The 23843-nt window shown below is 37.8% G+C and overlaps 1 non-coding gene across 1 annotated transcript; it reads left to right on the top strand.

Moving 5' to 3' along the window:
- The first annotated feature begins 1080 nt into the window (after positions 1–1080).
- LOC127483395 (U6 spliceosomal RNA) lies at positions 1081–1183 on the top strand. Its single transcript, XR_011378573.1, has one exon. It is a non-coding gene; the product is annotated as a U6 spliceosomal RNA (small nuclear RNA).
- Positions 1184–23843: the final 22660 nt, after the last annotated feature.

Genomic DNA, 23843 nt, shown 5'->3' with positions numbered 1-23843 from the left:
CACAAAAATTACCAAGTAAGAAATAATACTACCAGTTCATGGTTCCAGGGACTTTTGCTCTAGGTATGGAGTTCTCAGGTGCTGAGTATCCTAGCTGAATCTGCCTATCAAATATTGGAGTGATGAGATTTAAGTTCCCTGGTAGTTCAAAGGAAAGTCAATGGTTCTGTTTATTAATCTTTTTCTTGTTATAAGTCTGGGAGGAATGACTTATTATTTGTTTAAATACTAGAGCTGAAACTAGAGATACTACTAATTTCCTTTTTAAGAGAAATTCACAATGACATGATTTAAAATAATATATAACTGAAATAGAAACAGTACATTTAATTTTCTCACAGTATCTACCTGACACTTTATTTAAGACTTATTTTTAAAGAAAGAAATGTATTTATGTATGTATGTATGTATTTAAAAAGCAGAGTGACAGATTTTTCCCAACATCTGGTGCACTCTTTAAACACCCACAGCAGCCAGTGTTGGCTCAGGCAGAAGCCAGGATCCAGGAGCCCCATCAAGACTTCCAGATGAGAGACAAGAAACTAAGTAATCAGGAAGGCCATCACATGCTGCATCCCAGCAATATTATTAATAACAAGAACCTCGATCAGAAACAAGAAGTAGCTTGGACTAGAACCAGGAACTCTGATCTGGTATGTGAGGGTCCCAAATAGTGCCGAAACACCTACTCCTATTTTAAAGCTCATAATTGGTGCTCACTTAAACAGAACATATATTAAAATTGGAATGATATACCGGGCTGGTGCTGTGGTGCAGTGGGTTAACACCCTGGCCTAGAGCGCCAGAATCCCATATGGGTGCCGATTCGAGACCCAGCTGCTTCACTTCCTGCCCAGCTCTCTGATATGGCCCAGGAAAGCAGTAGAAGATGGGCCATGTCCTTGGACCCCTACACCAATGTGGGAGACCTGGAAGAAGCTCCTGGCTCCTGGATTTGGATCAGTGCAGCTCTGGCTGTTGTGGCCATTTGGGGAGTGAACCATGGGATGGAAGACCTCTCTCTCTCTCTCTCTCTCTCTCTCTCTGCCTCTCATCTCTCTGTGTAACTCTGACTTTCAAATAAAATAAATAAATCTCACAAAAAATTGGAATGATATAGAGAAGATTTGCATGGACCCTGCCCAAGGAAGACACACACATTCATGAATATTCTGATATTTTTATTCCTTAACAAAAGTCAAAAGCATTTATTATCAATGACTTTTCGAGTATGTATGTCATTTGGTCTCTGATCCATTATTTTTGTGTGTCATAAATGCTAGTGAATAAGTTCCAGGTAATATATTAATGCTATGTATCAATGAAAGGGGGTAATATCAATTTTTAGCATTTAATAACATTTATTATTAATGTAATGTGTTATATATGTTTCTTCTTTCTTTTTTAAATTTTTATTAAATAATTATAAATTTTCAAAGTACAGCTTTGGATTACAGTGGCTTTTTCCCTCCATAACCTCCCTCCCACCCACAACCATCCCATCTCCCACTCCCTCTCCCATCCCATTCACATCAAGATTTGTTTTCAATTATCTTTATATACAGAAGATCAATTTGGTATATACTAAGTAAATATCTCAAAAGTTTGCACCCACACAGAAACACAAAGTATAAAGTACTGTTTGAGTACTAGTTATAGCATTAATTCACATAATACAACACATTAAGGACAGAGATCCTACATGGGGAGTAAGTGCACAGTGACTCCTGCTGTTGATTTAACAATTGACACTATTGATTATGGCATCTGTAATCACCCTAGACTCTTGTCATGAGTTGCCAAGGCTATGGAAGCCTCTTGAGTTCGCCAGCTCCGATCTTATTTAGACAAGGTCATAGTCAAAGTGGAAGATCCCTCTTCCCTTCAGAGAAATGTAACTCCTTTGATGGCCTGTTCTTTCCACTGGGATCTCACTCACGGAGATCTTTCATTTAGGTCATTTTTTTGTCCACATTGTCTTGGCTTTCCATGCCTGAAATACTTCATGGGCTTTTTAGACAGATCCAAATGCTTTAAGGGCTGATTCTGAGGCCAGAGTGCTGTTTAGGACATCTGCCATTCTATGAGTCTGCTGTATATACCGCTTCCCATGTTGGATCATTCTCTCCCTTTTAATTATATCAGTTAGTATTAACAGTCACTAGTCTTGGTTATGTGATCCCTTTGACTCTTAATCCTATCATTATGATGAATTATGAACTGAAACTGATCACTCTGACTAGTGAGATGGCATTCGTACATGCCACCTTGATGGGATTGAATTGAATCCCCTGGAATGTTTCTAACTCTACCGTTTGGGCAAGTCCGATTGAGTATGTGCCAAACTGTATATCTCCTCCCTCTCTTATTCCCACTCTTGTATTTAACAGGGATCACTATTCAGTTAAATTTAAATACCTAAGAATAATTGTGTATTGATTACAGTATTCAACCAATAGTATTAAATAGAACAAATAAAATACTAAAAGGGATAAAGTATTAAGTTGTTCATCAACAGTCAGGACAAGGGCTGATCAAGTCATTGTTTCTCATAGTGTCCATTTCACTTCAGCAGGTTTCCTTTTTGGTGCTCAGTTAGTTTTCACCAATGTCCTGAAGCCCAACACATACCAAAGATTTTGAAATTTCAAGGCAAATGTATTTCTACAACATTCACTTCAATGTACCATATAACATGTATGAAAGACTGACCTCCAATGTGTATCTGTTGCTAGAAAACATATATAAATAGTAAGTTCAAATCCAAATACATGTCATCCCCTCTTTCTTGGGCTTGCACTCTTCTACAAGCCAACCCTAAGTATACTTCCTGTTTTTCACATTTCTATTCTCCATGTTTTACTGCAGAAATCTGAATGCTCTCTAATTGCACTTCAGTAGGTATTTCATTCATAGAGATCATTTTCTCAGATAAATTTTCCAAGTTACATCTTCCTAAGTGATATAGAAATCATCATTGCTCCCAAATAGGTTCTACTTTTCAAATGTAGTAAAAACGTAGTGAGCTAAATTAAAGTCACCTAGCAGAAAATGAATATATCATTGCCTTCACTGTTGGAGATATATTATTAAATACAATCTAAAAGCATAAATGTTCTTTTGGTAACTATGTCATATTTTATCTTCTTTTAATTAACTCATTTTGACTAAAGTCTATACCATTACTATGCTTATTTTAAAGCTCAGAGCTTCATTCATACTCTGGACAGCTTTAAGGAAATTTTTAAGGAGCTGAAATGCTGTGTGGTAGTGTAAGACATCTTGTTAAATGTGTGTGTGTGTTTGTGTATGTGTGTTTATATATGTAAACCAGGGGAGATCCAAGAGGGCAAAATAAGGAATGACATACTGCACTAGGCAATGAATAAATGTTTTAAAAAAGGTGTAAAACGTGGACTCTCAGCGGAGAATTAGAGATAAAACTGCAATGGAAATTTTATGGAAGGAACAGGAATGCTGTGGACCTGTGGGCATGTGGCATGAACATGGACACAAGCCACAGTGGCAGTAGCCAGAGTGGGGGCAGCTTGGAGACAGAGATGAGAACAGACTGCAGCAAACCATGGTGATATAGCTGAAGACAGAGCATAGAGTGAGTTTGGCTTGGAGCCCTAGAGGCTACTGGGTACATGCAGACCCAGTGGAAGTAAAAAGGAGACATTTCTCTCATCCTCCTCCCCCAACAGTGCCAGATGGCTAGCTGAGAGAGGGTGGGTGCCATTTTGGTATTGGGTAGCAGCAGTGGAAGCCCCTTGTGCATGTTGACAGCAACTGGCTGAGACAGTATGCCACCTTCTCAGCAGTACTGCTGGTAGCAGGAGGGAGAAAGAAACATTCTTCCAGTGGCTCTTGTGTATGCTTGTGATCCAGAGATTCAGTGGAGGGAAAAATCTGCAGTCCCCAGAGACTTTAGACCTGACTGGGATGATTGACAAGGGGCTTTGCACCCACAAAGGACTGTGAGGAACTCCAGCCTCCCAACATACTTCAGGCTCCAGGATTCAAGACACCTAGAGAGAGCATCCAGCAACAGTTAGCTCTGGGAATATCTGCCTCTCTAAGAAAGGAACAGGATGATGGAGCAGCGTGGACCCTCTACACCCAGTGACTGTGGGAGCCTTGTGTACCAAGACTGCACAAAAGGCTTCAGGGTGAGGCTGTGTCTCTGTGTAATCACTCTGAGTGGTTACATATGCTCAGAGCTCCCTGGCTTCATGGGGTAGATCACTGCATCAGGATCCATGCTCAGAGTGAGGACTGTGCAGATCATTTGTGCAGTTCATACAATGGCACAGATGCATGTTGCACCCACTGGGAGCTAATAACCAGACATTTCTCACCTTAGAAAAGAGGTGAGGGTGTGATCACACCAACAAAGTTGACCATTCCCCTCATTCTGTTAACTGGATCAACCATGATCACCAAGGGTGTTATCCTGGATACTTGCCCCACACTGGAGCATTGATCAGAGCTCCCTGGCCACCCCCAGGACACACCTCTGGATATTCACTGAATGTGCACACATTCCACTAAGCCACAGAGGCATAGTTCTGGAAATGAATGTAGATGATAATACATCATATAAAAACTTATGAAATATACTCAAAACAGTGTTTAGAGGGAAGTTTATAGCAATTGGTGCCTACATCAAAAATTTGGAAAGGCACCAAATAAATGAGCAATCAATACATCTTAAGGATCCAGAAAAACAACAAACCAAACCAAAATTAGTAGGAGGGATGAAATAATTAAAATTAGAGAAGAAATACAAAAATTTGAAACCAAATAAACAATACATAAGATTAGTGAAATGAAGAGATTCTTTTTTGAGAAAATAAATAAAATTGATACACCACTGGTAACACTAATCAAAAAAGGAGGACAAGATTTAAATGAGTAAAATCCAAGATGAAAAAAGAAATGTAAGAACAGATAGCACAGTAACAAAATGATTCATCAGAAATTACCATAAAGAACTGTATGGCAACATGTTGGGGCACCTAGAAATAAGAGATAGATTCCTTGGCACATATGAATCTATGTGCACATAGATCTGTGTGGCACATTCCTTGGGTCACGAATATGTAGAAAACCTACATAGTCCAACAACAGAGATTCAATCAGTATTAAAGACCATCCCAACAAAAAACCCAAGACTGGATGGCTTCACTACTGAATTCTACCAACACGTAAAGGAGAAATAACTCCAATACTTCTCAAGCTACTCAAAATCATTGAAAAGGAGGGAATCCTCCCAAACTCATTCTATTAAGCCTGCATCATATTATCTCCTAAACCAGATAAAGATACAACAGTGAAAGAGAAATATAGCCAAATATCCCTGATGAACATAGAGACAGAAATCTTCAACAAATTATTAGCTAATTCAATCCAACAACACACCAGAAAGGTCATTCCCACGTATCAAGTGGGACTTATCCCTAGTATGCAGCAATGGTTCAACATTCATAAATCAATGTGATACATTACATTAACAAACTGAAATAAAAAATGACTATCTCAATAGATGCAGTGAAAGCATTAGATAAAATGCAACATCCTTGCATGTTGAAAACCTTAAGCAAATTGTGTATTGAAGGAGTATTCCTCAATATAATCAAGTCAATTTACAACAAATCCATGACCAGCATTTTATTTAATAGGGAAAAGTTGTAAGCTTTCCCCCTGTAATATGGAACCAGACAAGGATTCCTACTCTCAACATTGTTATTCAATATTGTCCTGGAAGTTTTAGCCAGAAAAATTAAGCAAGAAAACAAAAAAGAGATAAAAGTTGGAAAGAAGGAAGTCAAACTATCCTTATTTGCAGATGATGTGATCCAAAAGACTCCACTGAAAGAGTACTGGAACTCATAGAGGACTTTGGTGAAGTAGAAGGATACAAAATAACAAATAAAAATCAATAACCTTTGTACACAAATACAATGCCATGGTTGATAAAGAACTTCCAAGATCAATCCCATCCATTATATTTACAAAAATAATTAAATATCTTGGAATAAATTTAACCAAGGATATCAAAGATTGCTATGATGAAAATTATAAAACATTACTGAAAGAATAGAAGAAGACATTGAAAATGAAAAAAAAATCATGGAGTTTTGTTCATGGATTGGAAAAATTAACATCATCAAAATGTCCATACTACCTAAAACAATTTACAGATTGAATATAGTCCCAAACAAAATACCAACAACATTCTTCCCAGATCTAGAATAACTGATGTTGAATTGATATGGAAACACAATGGACCCTGGATATCTATAGAAATCTTATAAAAACAAAACAAAACTGGAGGCATCATAATATCACATTTTAAGAAATACTACAGGGCATTAATCATCGAAACAGCCAAGTAGTGCTATAAAAATAAACATGTAGATCAATGGAATAGTATAAAAACTCCAGAAAACAATCCACAGATCTATAACCAAGTTATTTTTGACAAAGTTGGTGGAATGAATCCCTGGAGCAAGGACATTCTCTTCAACAAATGGTCCTGGGAAAACTGGATCTCCGCATGTAGAAGTATGAGGCATGACCCCTACATTACACCTTACACAAAAATCCACTCAAAATGGATCAAAGACCTAAATCTACAACCTGATGCCATCAAATTACTAGTGAATATTTTGGATACTCTGCAAAACATTCATACAGGAAAAGAACTCTTGGAAAATACCCCAGAAGCACAGGCAATCAAAGTCCAAATTGACAAATTGGTTTACATCAAGCCGAGAAGCTTCCACATCACAAAAGAAACACTCAGTAAAGTGAAGAGGCACCAGCAGAATGGGAGAAAATATTTGAAAACTATACAACTGATAGAGTATTAATATCCAGAACATGTAAAGAACTCGAGAAATTCAACAACAACAAACAAATAATCCAGTTTAAAAATGGGCAAAGTACTTCAACTGCATTTTTCAAGATAGGAAATTCAAATGGGCAACAGACATATGAAAAAAATGCTGAGGATCATTAGCTATCAGAAAAATGGAAATCAAAACCACAATTAGGTTTTACCTCACCCATTAAATTGGCTCTCATACAGAAATCAACAAACAACAAATGCTGGCAATAATATAGGGCGAAAGGTAGCCTAACTCACTGTTGGGTGGTATGTGTATTAGTTCAGCTGCTGTGGAAAAAAGTATGGAGATATCTCAGACTTCTGAATATAAATCTACCATATGATCCAGCCATCCCACTCCTTGGAATTTACCTAAACCAAGTCAGTTTATGAAAGAGTGATCTGTACCCCCATGCATATTGCAGTTGAATTCAAAATAGCTAATATATGGAATCGACCCAAATGTCCATGAACTGAAGACTGGATATAAAATAAGAGTGTGTGTGTGTATATATATATATATATATATATATATATATATATAAATATGTATACACACACTGTGAAATACTACTCAACATTAAAAAACATGAAATCCTGTCATTTGGGAAAAAAATGAAACAATTATATTTAGTGAAAAAAGCCAGTCCTCAAAACAGAGAAATCATGTATTTTCCCCTGATCAGGGGCAACTAATATAGTATTTAAAATATAATGTATTGGAGTGAAATGGACATTTTGAGATTCGATGATTGTCTACAGCCCTGTCTCTTCTGTTGAGGAACAGTGCTTTTTCCTTCATACTATTTTTTTTAATTTATTTATTTATTTGAAAGAGGAGAGGCAGAGAGAGATAGAGAGGTCTTCCATCTGCAGGTTCACTTTCCAGTTGGCTGCGACAGCAGGAGCTGTGCAGATCCAAAACCAGGAGCCAAGAGCTTCCTCTGGGCCTCCCATGTGGGTTCAGGGGCCAAAGGAACTGGGCCATCTTCTTCTGTTTTCCCATAGCAGAGAGCTGGATCAGAAGTGGAGCAGCCAGGACACGAACCGGTGCCCATATGGTATGGTGGCACTGCAGGCAGTGGGCCCACCTGCTATACTACAGCGCTGACCCCCATACTGTTTTTTGAACTCTTTCCTAACTGTAGGGTTAATCTTAAGATCATTGAATAAACTGAAAGCAGATCTTTGTGGGATGGTTTAGCACATGAGCGGGAAGCAGATTAGGGTGAGAAGTATTACTATGTTCCTAAGTCTGTATGTATGAAATACATGAAATTTTTATGCCTTAAATAATATATAGAAAACTACTAAAAAGAAGAAGAACATTTGTAGCCTGGACCAGCACTATGGTGTAGTGGGTTGAGACTCCACCTGTGGCCTAGCATGCCAGGGTGGCGCCAGATTGTGTCCCTGCTGCTCCTCTTCTGGTCCAATTCTTTGCTATGGCCTAGGAGGGCAGTAGAGGATGGTCCATGTGCTTAGGCCTCTGCAACCACATGTGGGGCCCAGAGGATCGCCTGGCTCCTGGCTCATTGCTTCAGATCTGCCCAGGTGTGGCCATTGTAGCCATTTAGTGAGTGAGCTAGTGGCTGGAATAGCTTCTTTTTCTATTTCTCCCCCTCCCTGTCTGTAATTCTACCTCTAAAAATAAATAGAATCTTTTTATAAACCAGCCCAACACTGTAGACTTTAAAGTGTTCACTTTATAAGAATTCATTTAATTGTACTTTATGACATCCAAAAATTAAATAATCATGATTAGAGAGAAAAATAAGATATATTGCTCTTGGATTGGAAGAGGAGACTGGAAGCCTATGGCAAGTTTCTAGTGCCATGATTATGTCTTACTATTAAAGTGATTGATGGATCAATAGATATTTATTATGTTTTTCAAAACTATTATCAGCATATTTAATCTTTAATATTTATTTGATATTGTTAAAGTATGATTTTCAGAAAAGTTAACATCATGACTTTAATGCAGAGGTAAAACAGAAATATATCAAAGGTTTTCTCCAATTCATTTAAAGGGGAGATTCAGAAATACATACAGATGACCTAAATGAAAGATCTCTGCAAGTGAGATCCCAGTGGAAAGAACAGGCCATCAAAGAAGGAGGCACTTTTCTCTGAAGGGAGGAGAGAACTTCCACTTTGACTATGACCCTGTCGGAATAAGATCGAAGTCGGTGAACTCAAAAGGCTTCCACAGCCTTGGTAACTCATGACAAGAGCCTAGGGTGATTACTGACGCCATAAACAAAAGTGTCAAATTGTTAAGTCAACAACAGGAGTCACTGTGCACTTACTCCTCATGTAGGATTTCTGTCCTTAATGTTCTGTACTTTATGATTTAATGTTATAGCTAGTACTCAAACAGTATTTTTCACTTTGTGTTTCTGTGTGGGTGCAAACTGTTGAAAGTTTTGCTTAATATATGCTAAATTGATCTTCTGTATATAAAGATAATTGAAAATGAATCTTTTTTTTTTAATTTTTTTGACAGGCAGAGTGGACAGTGAGAGAGAGACACAGAGAGAAAGGTCTTCCTTTTGCCGTTGGTTCACCCTCCAATGGCCGCCGCGGCCAGAGCATCGCGCTAATCTGAAGCCAGGAGCCAGGTACTTCTCCTGGTCTCCCATGGGGTACAGGGCCCAAGGACTTGGGCCATCCTCCACTGCACTCCTTGGCCACAGCAGAGAGCTGGCCTGGAAGAGGGGCAACCGGGACAGAATCCGGTGCCCCGACCGGGACTAGAACCTGGTGTGCCAGCACTGCAAGGCAGAGGATTAGCCTAGTGAGCCGTGGTGCCGGCGAAAATGAATCTTGATGTGAATGGAAAGGGAGAGGGAGGGGGAGAGGGGAGGGTTGCAGGTGGGAGGGCAGTTATGGGTGGGGAGGAAGCCATTGTAACCCATAAGCTGTACTTTGGAAATTTATATTCATTGAATAAAAGTTAAAAAAATTTTAAAAAAGAAATACATACAGATCAACTCAAAGAATGTTTGAGAAATGGTGTATTTCTAGAGCATTTAACAAAGGAATGCTATTGTAATTTTGCTGTATCAAAATCATGCTTAGTGTCTTACAGAAAACATAAGTATAATTCTGTGGCTGTTCTTTGCTACATCTTTTACTGCTCAGCCACACCACTCATATCTTTACATTACTCTTGTCTTTGATTAGTTTGTGTTATTGGTATTAAAGTATTAAAAGAAATAAGATTAAAATTAATACATTTTCCAAACAAAATATTTTTCAATTTTTCATTTATCCTAATAGAAAAGTTTGTTTTGATTAAACTGATATTTTAGATTAAATAATTCATATCTCACTGGTTATTAATGTATTTTGTTATATTTGCCTCTCAAAATTTCTGCTTTAGCTGTGATTAAAATTGAAATGAAAATAGGAATATTAAATGAAAGATTCATGAAAGCTACCATTACAGTGCTTCTGACTTTCATATATTTGACAGTTGTTCATTTTTTTTATAGCATGGCATGTATATGTCAAATGCAACTCTCAGATCTGGATACAAAGGAAAACATGAAACACTAACTCTTTCCTCTGATTGTATTTACATTTTAGTGGCAGAGTGTAAATTTTACTTACATAAAGTAAATATCAGAATTTTGGTTGTGTTAAGTGCTACATTGAAAATAAAGGGGGGGGGGCAGTGCTGTGGCATAGCTGGGAAAGCCACAGCCTGCAGTGCCAGCATCCCATATAGGTGCTGGTTCCAGTCCCAGCTGCTCTTCTTCTGGTGCAACTTTCTGCTGTGGCCTGGGAAAGCATAGAAGATAGCCTGAGTCCTTGGGCCCCTGCACCCTCATGTGGAATTCAGAGGAAGCTCTTGGCTCCTGGCTCCTTTCTCTGTGAAACTCTGACTTTCAAATAAATAAATAAATCTTAAAAAAAAAAAAAAGAAAAGAAAAAGGAAATTAACTTTAGAATGAAAGATAAATTATTGGGAGTTTGATAAGTTGGCATTTATTTTAGGTTAGGAAGCCTAATTAATGACCAAATCAGTTGTGCTAAGATCATTTGAAAATACATGTTGCTTTATGAAATACACTTTTGACTTTCATACTTGATAAAATTACAGTATTGCAATTTCTTTTTTTAAAGATTTATTGATTTATTTATTTGAAAGTCAGAGTTACACAGAGAGAGAGAGAGAGAGAGAGAGGTCTTCCATTCGTTGGTTCAATCCCCAGATGGCTTCAACAGCCAGAACTGTGCCGATCTGAAGCCAGGAGCCTCTTCTGGGTCTCCCACGTGGGTACAGGGGTCCAAGCACTTGGGCCGTCTTCTACTGCTTTCCCAGGCCATAGCAGAGAGCTGGATTGTAAGGGGAGCAGCCGGGTCTTGAACCAGCGCCTATATGGGATGCCCGCGCTTCAGGCCAGGACGTTAACCTGCTGTGCCACAGTGCCGGACCCCAGTATTACAATTTCAAAATCAGTTACAAATGTCTATTATGTCTAATAGACAAACTAAACCTATATATTACATTATTCAATTCATCAATTTTCCAAGTAGAAGAGGCTGATATTTCTATCATGGTACTTTTATTTCAAATATACTGATCAAAATTAAAAAAAGTAACTATGAATCACATCTGGGTTTGTGGGGATGCCAATGGAATGTAGTGTTAGATCTAGTTTATGAAGATCATTGGCTTCAATTCCAATGTCAGCTATTTCACTGAACAAAAGCTGATCCAGAATAATAATTATCTTTCTTCTCATAATTACCATTAGTCTTCAGTGCTTAACAATTTCATTTATTCTTTTTTACTCTTTAAAGAATTAAATATCAAACCATATAAATGGGCATGACACAATGAAATCTCCTTTCCTTTCATTCATGCCATATTATCTCAATATTGTACTGTTTTTCATCTAACATAACCAAAAGATTAAACAACACATTATCTACTTCTTTTATAATTTTTTGGGATAAATTGTGTTCCTCTGAATTTATGTGTTGAAATATTCATGTGGCTGCCAGGGACACAACTGCTTCAGTCACCACTTACTGCCTTCCAGAGTGCAGCATCTGGAAGCTGGAATCAGGAGTGGAGCTGCGATTTGAAACCACTATTCCAGACAGACACTTGATGTCATTTTCTAAGTGGATCTCTGGTTGTTATTCTAGGATATCTTTTCATTGTGTGTCTGAACTACTTTTTTTTTTTTTTTTTTTTTTTTTTTTTTTTTTTTTTTTTTTGACAGGCAGAGTGGACAGTGAGAGAGAGAGAGAGACAGAGAGAAAGGTCTTCCTTTGCCGTTGGTTCACCCTCCAACGGCCGCCACGGCTGGCGCCTGTGGCCGGCGCACCGCGCTGATCCGATGGCAGGAGCCAGGTGCTTCTCCTGGTCTCCCATGGGGTGCAGGGCACAAGCACTTGGGCCATCCTCCACTGCACTCCCTGGCCACAGCAGAGAGCTGGCCTGGAAGAGGGGCAACCGGGATATAATCTGGCACCCCGACCGGGACTAGAACTTGGTGTGCCAGAGCCGCAAGGCGGAGGATTAGCCTAGTGAGCTGCGGTGTCGGCCCCTGAACTATTTTTTTTTTTTAATTTTTTTTTTTTAATTTTTTTTTTTTTTTGACAGGCAGAGTGGACAGTGAGAGAGAGAGAGACAGAGAGAAAGGTCTTCCTTTGCCGTTGGTTCACCCTCCAATGGCCGCCGCGGCCGGCGCGCTGCAGCCAGCGCACCGCGCTGATCCGATGGCAGGAGCCAGGAGCCAGGTGCTTTTCCTGGTCTCCCATGGGGTGCAGGGCCCAAGCACCTGGGCCATCCTCCACTGCACTCCCTGGCCACAGCAGAGGGCTGGCCTGGAAGAGGGGCAACCGGGACAGAATCCGGCGCCCCGACCGGGACTAGAACCTGGTGTGCCGGCACCGCTAGGTGGAGGATTAGCCTAGTGAGCCGCGGCGCCGGCCACCCTGAACTATTTTTTAATCATTTTATTTTTAAAAGACAAAAATCATGCATATTTAAATGGGGTTATGTTGTAATATTTCAATAATAGATATAAACTGTTGACAGTCTATATCTAGTTATGGTTACAGGGTAACTATATCTATTTCCTCAACTTCAATCTCGACTTTCCATTTTTCAGTCATATTTCAGCAATTGGGAAAGGTGTAGAGTATATACAAGCAGTCAAATTTTTTTTTTTTGAAATGTTATATCAAATAGTAAGGTTTATCAGTTTAGATGGAAAGTTATTTTCCTGAAAATTTTGCAGATACTACTTTTACAAACTCACAGATAAAAAGCTTAGTCTAAAAATTTCTCATAGATTTTTATTTTGTTTTATTTTTTTTGTTTTGGTTTTCCTAATCAAGAATTGAGAAAAGGATTTTATTCCAAACAGGTTATCTGGCAGTTGAATCTCTGAACCTAAAACAAAATTGAAGGTTAGAAGTAAGGGGTGCAAGACCACAAAATCAATGAATAGATTCTATTGCATTCATTCATCAGCTAAAATAGAATATTACAAAAACCAGTGACAGGCACACATCAATTTTATTGAAAAATTGAGGGAAAAGGCAACCGATCGGGACCAACACCCCTTACCAGAGTGCGGCTACCAACAGCAAGTTACACAGTTTTATTTTAGTTTAGTTTATTTATTTACAAGAGTTAGAGAGAGGTAGAGATAGAGAGAGGTCTTCCATGCTCTGGTTCACTCCCCAGGTAGCCACAAGGCTAGAGCTGTGCCGATTTGAAGCCAGGAGCCAGGAGCTTCTTCCTGGTCTCCCACACAGGTACAGGAGCCCAAGGATTTGGGCCATGTTCTTCTGCTTTCCCAGGCCATAGCAGAGAGCTGGATCAGAAGAGGAGCAGCCGGGACTGGAACCGGTGCCCATATGGGATGCTGGCGCTTCAGGCCAGGGTTTTAACCTGCTGTGCCACAGCGCCGGCCCCTAGTTACACACTTTTTTTATAGTATTCTGTCCACTAGGGCTCATAATTTTGAACTCCTGGTATGCAGTGAACAATTAAAAAAAAAAAAAAACCAGAATATGATTGTAAGATAACAGTTAACAATAATGATTCCAGGAACAATAACAAACCCTAGATACGGTTGTAAGAAAAAAGTGCAGGGCATATTTCTGTCAACTTAGGCAGAACACTAGGCTTGTGTCCTTTCTCAGTTCCTTGGAATTTGGGCCCGCATAGTTTCAAAAGATACATCCTTAGACTTTGGCAAGCAAAGCTAACTTGTACAGAAGCAAGACATCTGCAAATAGCTGTTAGCCACACACACTCCATTTTGATTTTGACTCTACAATCCTTTGTTATCAAATAAAGGTGAGTATCTGAGGCCTAGCCTTTCAGAGGGATTCTCAAAGTCAATGTAGGTTACGTGCTTCAGAACAACCAATTGGGGAATGAAGTAATAGGATTAGAAATAATATCTGCAGTTTTGCCTAGGACTAGTGTGCCGTTGGATATCCTGGATTGGGTTCTTATAAACTGAAACATCTCACCAAAAATATTCAGATTCTGGCAATCAGAATTTGGGCCTTAGGCAACTTCTTGCAGCTATAAGGGTGAATGTATACCACATAAGCTTCAACTGCATATTGCCACATTGCTATTTCTTTGTAGCTTTCCAGCCTATATCTGTGTTCACACTTTAGAAGATTTGAAGATAACATATTTGTTTTTAGAATTATGCAATTTTACTTGCATGAACATGTATATGTACATACATACACACACGCACACACATACACACAGACGACAGATTAAACATCTGGCAGTGCAAGTCTTTCACTGTGTGAAAATTTATTCTGTCGTTGTTTTTATTATGCCCGTTATTCCATTAGCATTGTTTTCTCTTTCAGAAACACCTATTGGACAGATGTTTGTAGATTTCCTAGGCCTTGTTTTCCAACAAACGTATTGATTTTTTCCCTACATAATTGTGTTTTTATTTTCCTTGGTCTCTTTCTTGATTGCAAATTCTTTTCACAAGAAGCTGTTACGTTTTATGTGTTCCTTTTTTATTAGAAGAAATGCATTCTGAGGCCATTTCAGAAAGATTTTCTCATTTTTTTTGCTCTCATCTATGGTCTTATTTGTAAGCTGAAGTATCATTGAGCTGACTTTTTGCTATTCTACTTCTAGAGAAATTTCTTTCTGACTCAACATCTAGAAAGTAATATTCCACCTTTCAGCTACCAGTCTCTCTTCTGATAAGTGTTTGTCATATATGTCTTATAGATTTTTTTATTTGGATGCCACATATTTGCCTACTCTTTTATATTATTTGAAGCAATGGTAAGGACAGTTCACTAATTATAACCCAGATAAACTGATTCTAAATTTAATTCATATAAAATATAAATTTGAAAAATAAAAAAAAGTTATTTGAGAAGATTGCTAACATTACTGTCTCAATGTTAATAAATGTAGTTAATTTTAAAATAGTATGCCTTTGGCCTGCACCGCGGCTCAATAGGCTAATCCTCCGCCTGCGGTGCCGGCACCCTGGGTTCCAGTCCCTGACGGGACACCGGATTCTATCCCAGGTACCAGTCTTCCAGTCCAGCTCTCTGCTGTGTCCTGGGAGTGCAGTGGAGGATGGCCCAGGTGCTTGGGTCCTGCACCTCCATGGGAGACCAGGAGAAGCTCCTGGCTCCTGGCTTTGGATCAGCGTGGTGCACCATCTGCAGCATGCCGGCCGTAGTGTGCCAGCTGCAGCATGCTGGCTGCGGCGGCCTCTGTAGGGTGAATCAATGGCAAAGGAAGACCTTTCTCTCTGTCTCGCTCTCACTCACTGTACACTCTGCATCCAGAAAAAATGTTTTTTCTAGGCAGTATGTATTAATCTTAGAAATATTACAAAATACAGAAATACATAAATAGTACAGATATATGTATTCCAACACTTCCGATTTAAAATGAATGTTATTTATGAACACAGAACATAAATATTTTCTGAGCAATATATTCCACAGTATGAACCAAACATATGTGTTGATAAATAAATTAAAGGGAAAAACATAATTCCAATTCGGGTATAGACATAATATATACTGAACATAAGAAATGTATATATGTAACTTACATACCACATAAGAAAATATTTACACACATAATGAAGACAAAATGCAGCATTAGAGGAAATTCAATTTTAAGATTAGAAGAGGAAATTTCCGAAATAAAACAGCAATATTGGAAGAAATAATGTGTCTAGTTTTGCATTCTTTTTTTTTAGTAAATTTAAATTTCCAAAGTACAGTTTATGGATTACAATGGCTTCCCCCCCCCATAATTTCCCTCCCACTCGCACCCCTCCCATCTCCCTCTCCCTCTCCCATTCCATTCACATTAAGATTCATTTTCAATTATCTTCATATACAGAAGATCAATTTAGTATATATTAAGTAAAGATTTCATCAGCTTACACCCACACAGAAACACGAAGTGTAAAATACTGTTTCAGTACTAGTTACAGCATTACTTCACATTGGACAACACACTAAGGACAGATCCCACATGAGAAGTAAGTACACAGTGACTCCTGTTGTTGACTTAACAATTTGACATCCTTGTTTATGGCGTCAGTAATCTCCCTAGGCTCTTGTCATGAGTTGTCAAGGCTATGGAAGCCTTTTAAGTTCGCCGATTTCGATCTTATTCTGACAGGGTCATAGTCAAAGTGGAAGTTCTCTCCTCCCTTCAGAGAAAGGTACCTCCCTCTTTGATGGCTAGTTTTACATTCTAACAATAATTAAAATGTCTAATTATGTGAGTCATGAGGACATAATGAGGAAAGGCCATTATTCTTTTCTACTCTTGGTACTTTAAAATGTTACCACACACACATAAGCACAAGGGATGTGATGAGATTCTTTGGTTATAGAACCTGTTTAGATGTTTACTATCATTTGCTTCATCTGGATTCTTCCATAAGTACTGATACCTACAGCTTGGGAAATTATTAACTAAAAATGTTTCTTTTTTGTGCCAGTTTTAGCATAAAATTGGAAATCACAATTCTAATTTCCTTTCCTCCCTGATTCTTAAATCCAAAAACTATTAGGTATTTAAAAATACAGCACATACAAAGTTGAAGTGTCTTCTTTGTTCTCTCTTACAATCTGAACAATGTTCAAGTCAGAACATTGCTGTTGTTCCTCTGAATCATATTAAATTTTAGTCCTTTTATATATGTCATCAAATAAGCCCACAAGCAAAGCCTAACGCCTCTTTAAAACCATGCCTTTTCCTTCCCACTGTTCTTTTAATTTTGCACATTATAAGCCTACTTCTCTAATCCACAGGTTTACACAGGGCATGGGGAAAATTGCCATTCTCACTCCTGTAGGAGCTTTGCCTTTCTTTGTAAGGTTGTTTTATCCTCCAGACTCAAAAGACATTGACAAAGTGGTGTGTGTCCTCTGGCAGAGTGAACTACTCCAAGTTGCTGTTATATTATGTGTATGTGCGTGTGCGTGCGTGTGTGTGCGTGTATGTGTGTGTATTGGTGTAATGTAATGTTGAGCCATCAGACAACTGCTCAAAATCTTACCTCAAGACATGTGAAATTTATTGCTTCTAAGAAGGAACTAGCAATGATTTTGATATGAAAATAAGATTTTTCACTCCCTGTAGTCAAGGTAGCACCCTATGGAGATGATAGAGGGAAAAGTACAGCAAATGGAGTGTGAGCTCTTTTGTACAGTTTTATTATATTGCAAGATTCCCCAAAGAAGTTATACAGCATCAGGAATAATTTAACTTGCCTTCGGCATCACATTTTAATGAAAAATTATCTGCTAAATAAGGGCTTAATCTGAAAATGAGGCCAGCGCTGTGGCACAATGGGTTAATTCTTGGTCTGCAGTGCCCATATGAGCACTGGTCCTAGTCCCAGCTGATCTGTTCCCATCCAGCTCTCTGCTATGGCCTGGGAAAGCAGTGGGAGAAGGCCCAAGTTGCTGCAACATGCAACAGACCCAGAGGAAGTCCCTGGCACCTGGCTTTGGATCCGCTCAATGCCAGCTGTTGCAGCTCGTTGGGGAGGGAACCAGCAGATGGAAGACCTTACTCTCTGTCTCTCCCTCTCACTGTCTGTACCTCTACCTCTCAAGTAAATAAACAGAATATTTGAAAAGATTTAAAAAATATGAAAGAGCAATGAAAACAATTACTGCAACTTATGTAAAATAAGGATGTATCTGTGAAATATTTTGGTATACTATATCTGGATGGAAGGCTTCCTAAAATTAATTCTCATGACTGAGCACTTACTATACATATTACAATAAGGACTTGTTAATTCTGCTTGAGTATTCTTTATCCAAAATACTTTTTTTAAACTTTTATTTAGTAAACATAAATTTCAAAAGTACAGTTAATGGATTACAATGGCTTCCCCCCCATAACTTCCCTCCCACTCGCACCCCTCCCATTTCCCGCTCCCTCTCCCATTCCATTCACATCAAGATTCATTTTCATATACAGAAGATCGGTTTAGTATATATTAAGTAAAGATTTCATCAGTTTGCACCCACACAGAAACACAAAGTGTAAAATACTGTTTCAGTACTAGTTATAGCATTACTTCACATTGGACAACACATTAAAGACAGATCCCACATGAGAAGTAAGTACACAGTGACTCCTGTTGTTGACTTAACAATTTGACACTCTTGTTTATGGCGTCAGTAATCTCCCTAGGCCCTTGTCATGAGTTGCCAAGTCTATGGAAGCCTTTTGAGTTTGCCAATTTCGATTTTATTTCGACAGGGTCATAGTCAAAGTGGAAGTTCTCTCCTCCCTTCAGAGAAAGGTACCTCCTTCTTTGATGGCCCGTTCTTTCCACTGGGATCTCACTCGCAGAGATTTTTCATTGAGGTCTTCTTCTTCTTTTTTTTTTTTTTTTCCAGTGTCTTGGCTTTCCATGCCTAAAATACTCTCATGGGCTCTTCAGCCAGATCTGACTGCCTTAAGGGCTGATTCTGAGGCCAGAGTGCTGTTAGGACATCTGCCATTCTATGAGTCTGCTGTGTATCCCACTTCCCATGTTGGATCATTCTTGGGATTAGAAGTGTTTAGAATTTTATGTAAATCCAAATTTTGAAACATTTATGTATACATAATAAGATATTGTGAGGTCAGGACTTAAGGAAAATTTGATAACTATATTTTATATACACCTTCTAAACATAATCCAATTTTATACATTAGTTCTTGTGCACATGTGGGCCTGAAGGGAATCTGATTCTTATATTTTATACACATCTAATACACATAGTCTAATTTTATGTATTAGTTGTGTTGCATGTTTTGACTGTGAAACATCACAAAAACTCAGGTGCAGAATTTTCCACTTGTGGTGTCATGTCAGACCTAAAAATTCTTTAGAATTTTGAGAACATCTGAATTTGAGTTACATCTGAATTTGAATTTTCATATTAGAGATTCTCAACTCAAGGTGAATGGAAATTATGCATTAGGAAAGGAAATTCTAAGACAGACAAAGCACAGGTGTTATGATGATTAAATAATAGAAGAAACAAAGAGAAAACAAAAATGCAGTTACTACCAACTTTTTGGTGTGCTCTTTGAACAGATCCACAGATAATGGTGTCTGGAGAAAAGATACATGGGAATTTTTTCCCAAGCATATTATTTTCCTTTCAAGTTATGGTCTCCCAAAAACCATAGAAATGACTACCATCATTAATGAGAAAAAATGAAATACCTAATCTTTCTGAAAACCCTTCCCCACAAATTACACTCATTTGTGTTAGTGTGGTACACACATGAGTGAAGTGTACAACCATCTGTGAGGTGATATAATTCTTTATGGTAAAGCATTTTTCAAAGCTGACTTTTGCTGCTCCGCCATGGCAGAGTATCTGATACTTCTGTGTGAGTGAAGAACATGTATTCTAGTTCCAAGATAATTTCTTTCTACAACCTCCATCACTAACAATTTGGAAATAATTTGTTAGATGAGATAGGATTTGCCTCTGTCAATTCCTTAGGCATTGTTATTTTCAGACTCTTGCCTAGATAACAATTCTTTGTTAATTTTTGTAGTACACATGCAGTTTTATGCAAAGACATATTTCAAATCATAAGTCTATTGTGATGAAATAATAAATGTTATATTTATGCATAGTGGTTGTATTCATGGATATCCAATATGAGTGAAGAAATATTTAGAAGGAATTTCAGACGACATCTACTAAGATTTTCAAAATTATTCTCATTGTACCTCTATTGAAAAAACATAAGTCTTGAAATAGAATATACTTGCTTTGTAATGCTTATCATGTTCTTCAAATGTTATCTTGACTCAATTACACTTAATTTTCTTGATTCTGTCTTTGTAACCAGATAATTTCTTATGAATGCAAATTCCACAATAATGCTGGGTGTTCAGTATTTGCTAGTTTCCTTTGTATCTTTTCCTATCCAGCTTTGGCTGTAAAAAAAAAAAAAAAAAAAAAAAAAAAAACTATGGGACTTTAAATGACAAAATTGTATAATTTTAACATCGTAATATCTCTTAAAATCATTTTTGAATGTCTTTACTACCACAAACATATTAATACCTACTAAAAGGAAATATTGCTTAATTTCTATTTTGTTTTTAATAGCTAATATATAAGATATTTGTTCAAATATGAAAAAAATGAGTCAGTGTTATATTTCCTAGTGAAACTATATATTTTCTCTCCTTAGGATAGATACTGACATTTCTGGCATTTTGATATATTTTTAAACATTTATATGTTTGTTTGATGGCAGAATTACAGGTAGAGAGGAGAGACAGAGATCTTCCATCCTCTGGATCACTCCCCAATTGACTGCAAGAGCCAAGACTAGCCCAGGTGGAAGCCAAGAACCAGGAACTTCTTTTGGGTCTCTCATGTGGATGTAGGGGCCAAAGTAGTTGGGCCATCCTCCACTGCTTTCCCGGGCACATTAACAGGGAGCTGTATTGGAAGTGAGCAGCCAGTCTTGAAGCATCCCCCATATGAGATGCAGGCACTGCAGATGGAGGCTTAACCTCCTACATCACAGCACCAAACCTTTGCATTTTGATCTTGAAAAGAAAATAGTTTAATCATTGCAATTGTCATTACCCAGAGTTATTAAAATTAAAATATAATTAAGAAAGAACTGTGAGTTGCCTTAAAACACATTGTAATAGAAGTAGAGTATATTGGCCGGCGCAGTGGCTCAATAGGCTAATCCTCCACCTTGCAGTGCTGGCACACCAGTTTCTAGTCCCGGTCGGGGCACCGGATTCTGTCCCGGTTGCCCCTCTTCCAGGCCAGCTCTCTGCTGTGGCCAAGGAGTGCAGTGGAGGATGGACCAAGTCCTTGGGCCCTGCACCCCCTTGGGAGACCAGGAGAAACACCTGGCTCCTGGCTTCAGATTAGTGCGATGCGCCGGCCACAGCACGCCGGCTGCGGCGGCCATTGGAGGGTGAACCAACAGCAAAAGGAAGACCTTTCTCTCTGTCTCTCTCTCTCACTGTCCACTCTGCCTGTCAAAAAAAAAAAAAAAAAGAAGTAGAGTATACAATCATTAGAATTGTGGTGATTTATATCTGTAAAATTACAAAAGAATTAACAGTTCTTACAATTTGTTTCTCAACTCTAATTTTCTTCATACTTTCACTCTTTCTTTCATGAGGTGGCTCATAGGTGTTTGGAAAAGTGTGTCTTCATCACAATTGGTTGTGGAGGTTTTAATTAAATCAGGTTGAACTTCTATCCATTTTTCTAATCTGGTCAACTTAATTTCAGCTCCACTTCAGTTTTGCCTTTTTTGGCTAACTCCCCTTGAAAGACTCAGGGTTATTTTAAATCGAGACACATTCTTACAGTTTTAGATTTGTGTAATATAAGCCTGCACTTCTCAATGGTAGATATTAAATTTGTTCATTAGATGGAGCTTTCTGTAAATTATGTAAAGCTAACCTTGAAAATCCTATTTGAAATTGTTAAATATGACTTAAACCAACATCCACAACATAAGCAGTGTTCATTTGGAATATTTTATTTATCTTCCTAAAAAATGGACTTGTAATTCTTAGACTATTAGTGCCAATCATTTACTTGGTTAATAAGAAGAACCAGGATTTTATTAAAGCCCTTTAGTTACAGTTAGCCTAGCCTTTATTCACAAATAAACTGTTTCTCCCTCTCATGAATTATTTGAGTCTGATTACTTTATTTATTGTCAGAATTGTTCCTAGTTCATGTGTGTGTGTTTAGTATGCAAATCAGACAAAATATTTATTGAAGTATCCAAATAAGAACTCTAAAAGCAAAAAAGTATATTTATTAACAGGACATCTTAATAATATTTTATTTTATTTTCAAAATAAGAAAAAGAACCTATTACTAAGCATAGTCATAGGTTCTAATTTATCACACATGTTTAAAGTGAAATAGTGAACAAAAATGTGGGATTTTTTAAACTTCATAGCAGATTACTGAAGAACTTTAGGAAGTCTTTTTCAGGATTGTTCAGTGAAGTAGCAACATTCTGAAATTCCTACCTGTTTATGACAATAATTTTAGAAAATATGGATTAATCCAAGCATGCCTTGTTTTATTGTGCTTCACTGGTGTTTTATATTTTACAAACTGAAGGTTTGTGGCAACTCTGCATAGATAAGTTAGTCAATGGCATTCTTCCAATAACATGCAGTCATATTATGTTTCTATGTTACATTTTGATAATTCTCACAAAATTTCAAACTTTTTCACTATTATTATACCTGTTGTGCTGATCTGTAATCAGTTAGAATTTTAATTGTTCCAGGAGTACGATCAGCCACGCCCATATAAGGAGACAAATAGTGAAAAGGAGACATAATGAAAGCTGAGATAGCTGAAAGTTGGGCCTCTTGGCCTCAACAATTAACTAAGTTGTGAATGCAAAGGAAACATTCTTAAAAAAAAATTAGATGTGCTATTCCAGTGAGCATGTGAATGATACTAAAGCAAAACAGTGGGAGATAGTTTGGATCAGCTAGAAGACCGAACCAATGGTACCATACCTCAAGCAATAGACTGCTGCAGAACAAGGTCTTAACTCTTTCAATTCTACACAGGCTGAGGTGTGAGAAAGATGCAACAGGAAAATCTGAAGGTTACAAAGATTTGTTCATGAGGTTAAGGAAAGAATCTCTTTCTACAACATAAGAATGTGAAGTGAAAGAGCAAGTGCAGATGTAGAAGCTGCTTCAAATGATCCAGGAGATCTAGCTTAGACATTGAGGACTATAGCTACACAGAGCTATATTTTCGATGTATGAGATGAAAGAGGATCATACAACAAGATGTTATCTAGACTTTTATATTTAGTAAGAAGTCATTGTTTGGAGTCACATCTTCAAAGGACAGACTGACACTCCTGTTATGGGCTAATACATTTGTTGACTTTAAGTTGAAGCCAAAGCTCCTTCATCATTCTAAAATTCTTAGGCTTTTAAGACTTATGCTAAATCTATTATGCCTGTGCTCAATAAATGGAACAACAAATCCTGCATGACAATGCGTCTCTTTCCAGCATGACTTACTAAATATTTTGAGTCTACTGTTGAAACCTGCATTTCAGAACAACAACAACAAAAAATCCTTCCAGAACACACCTGGTCACTCAGTGCCCCTGATGGTGATCTATAATGAAATTAATGTTTTCATGCTCACTAATGCAACTTCCATTCTATAGCCCGTGGATCCAAAAGCGGTTTTAAAAATTGCAAGTCTAATTAAAATTGCAAGTTTTAATTAAAATAATTAAAAATTGCAAGTTTAATAAACTATCATTCTTATTATTTAAAAAATTTCTATTTGTTGTTTAAGAAAACCATTTTGTAGGCCCAGTAGTTCTGGGTGAAGTAAATTGAATGCCTTCTGGAATAGTCACCATTCT

This window comes from Oryctolagus cuniculus, chromosome 8 (genome assembly GCF_964237555.1).
Source record: "Oryctolagus cuniculus chromosome 8, mOryCun1.1, whole genome shotgun sequence".
Classification (NCBI taxonomy): domain Eukaryota; kingdom Metazoa; phylum Chordata; class Mammalia; order Lagomorpha; family Leporidae; genus Oryctolagus; species Oryctolagus cuniculus.
This window is presented reverse-complemented; position numbering and strand designations above follow the sequence as displayed.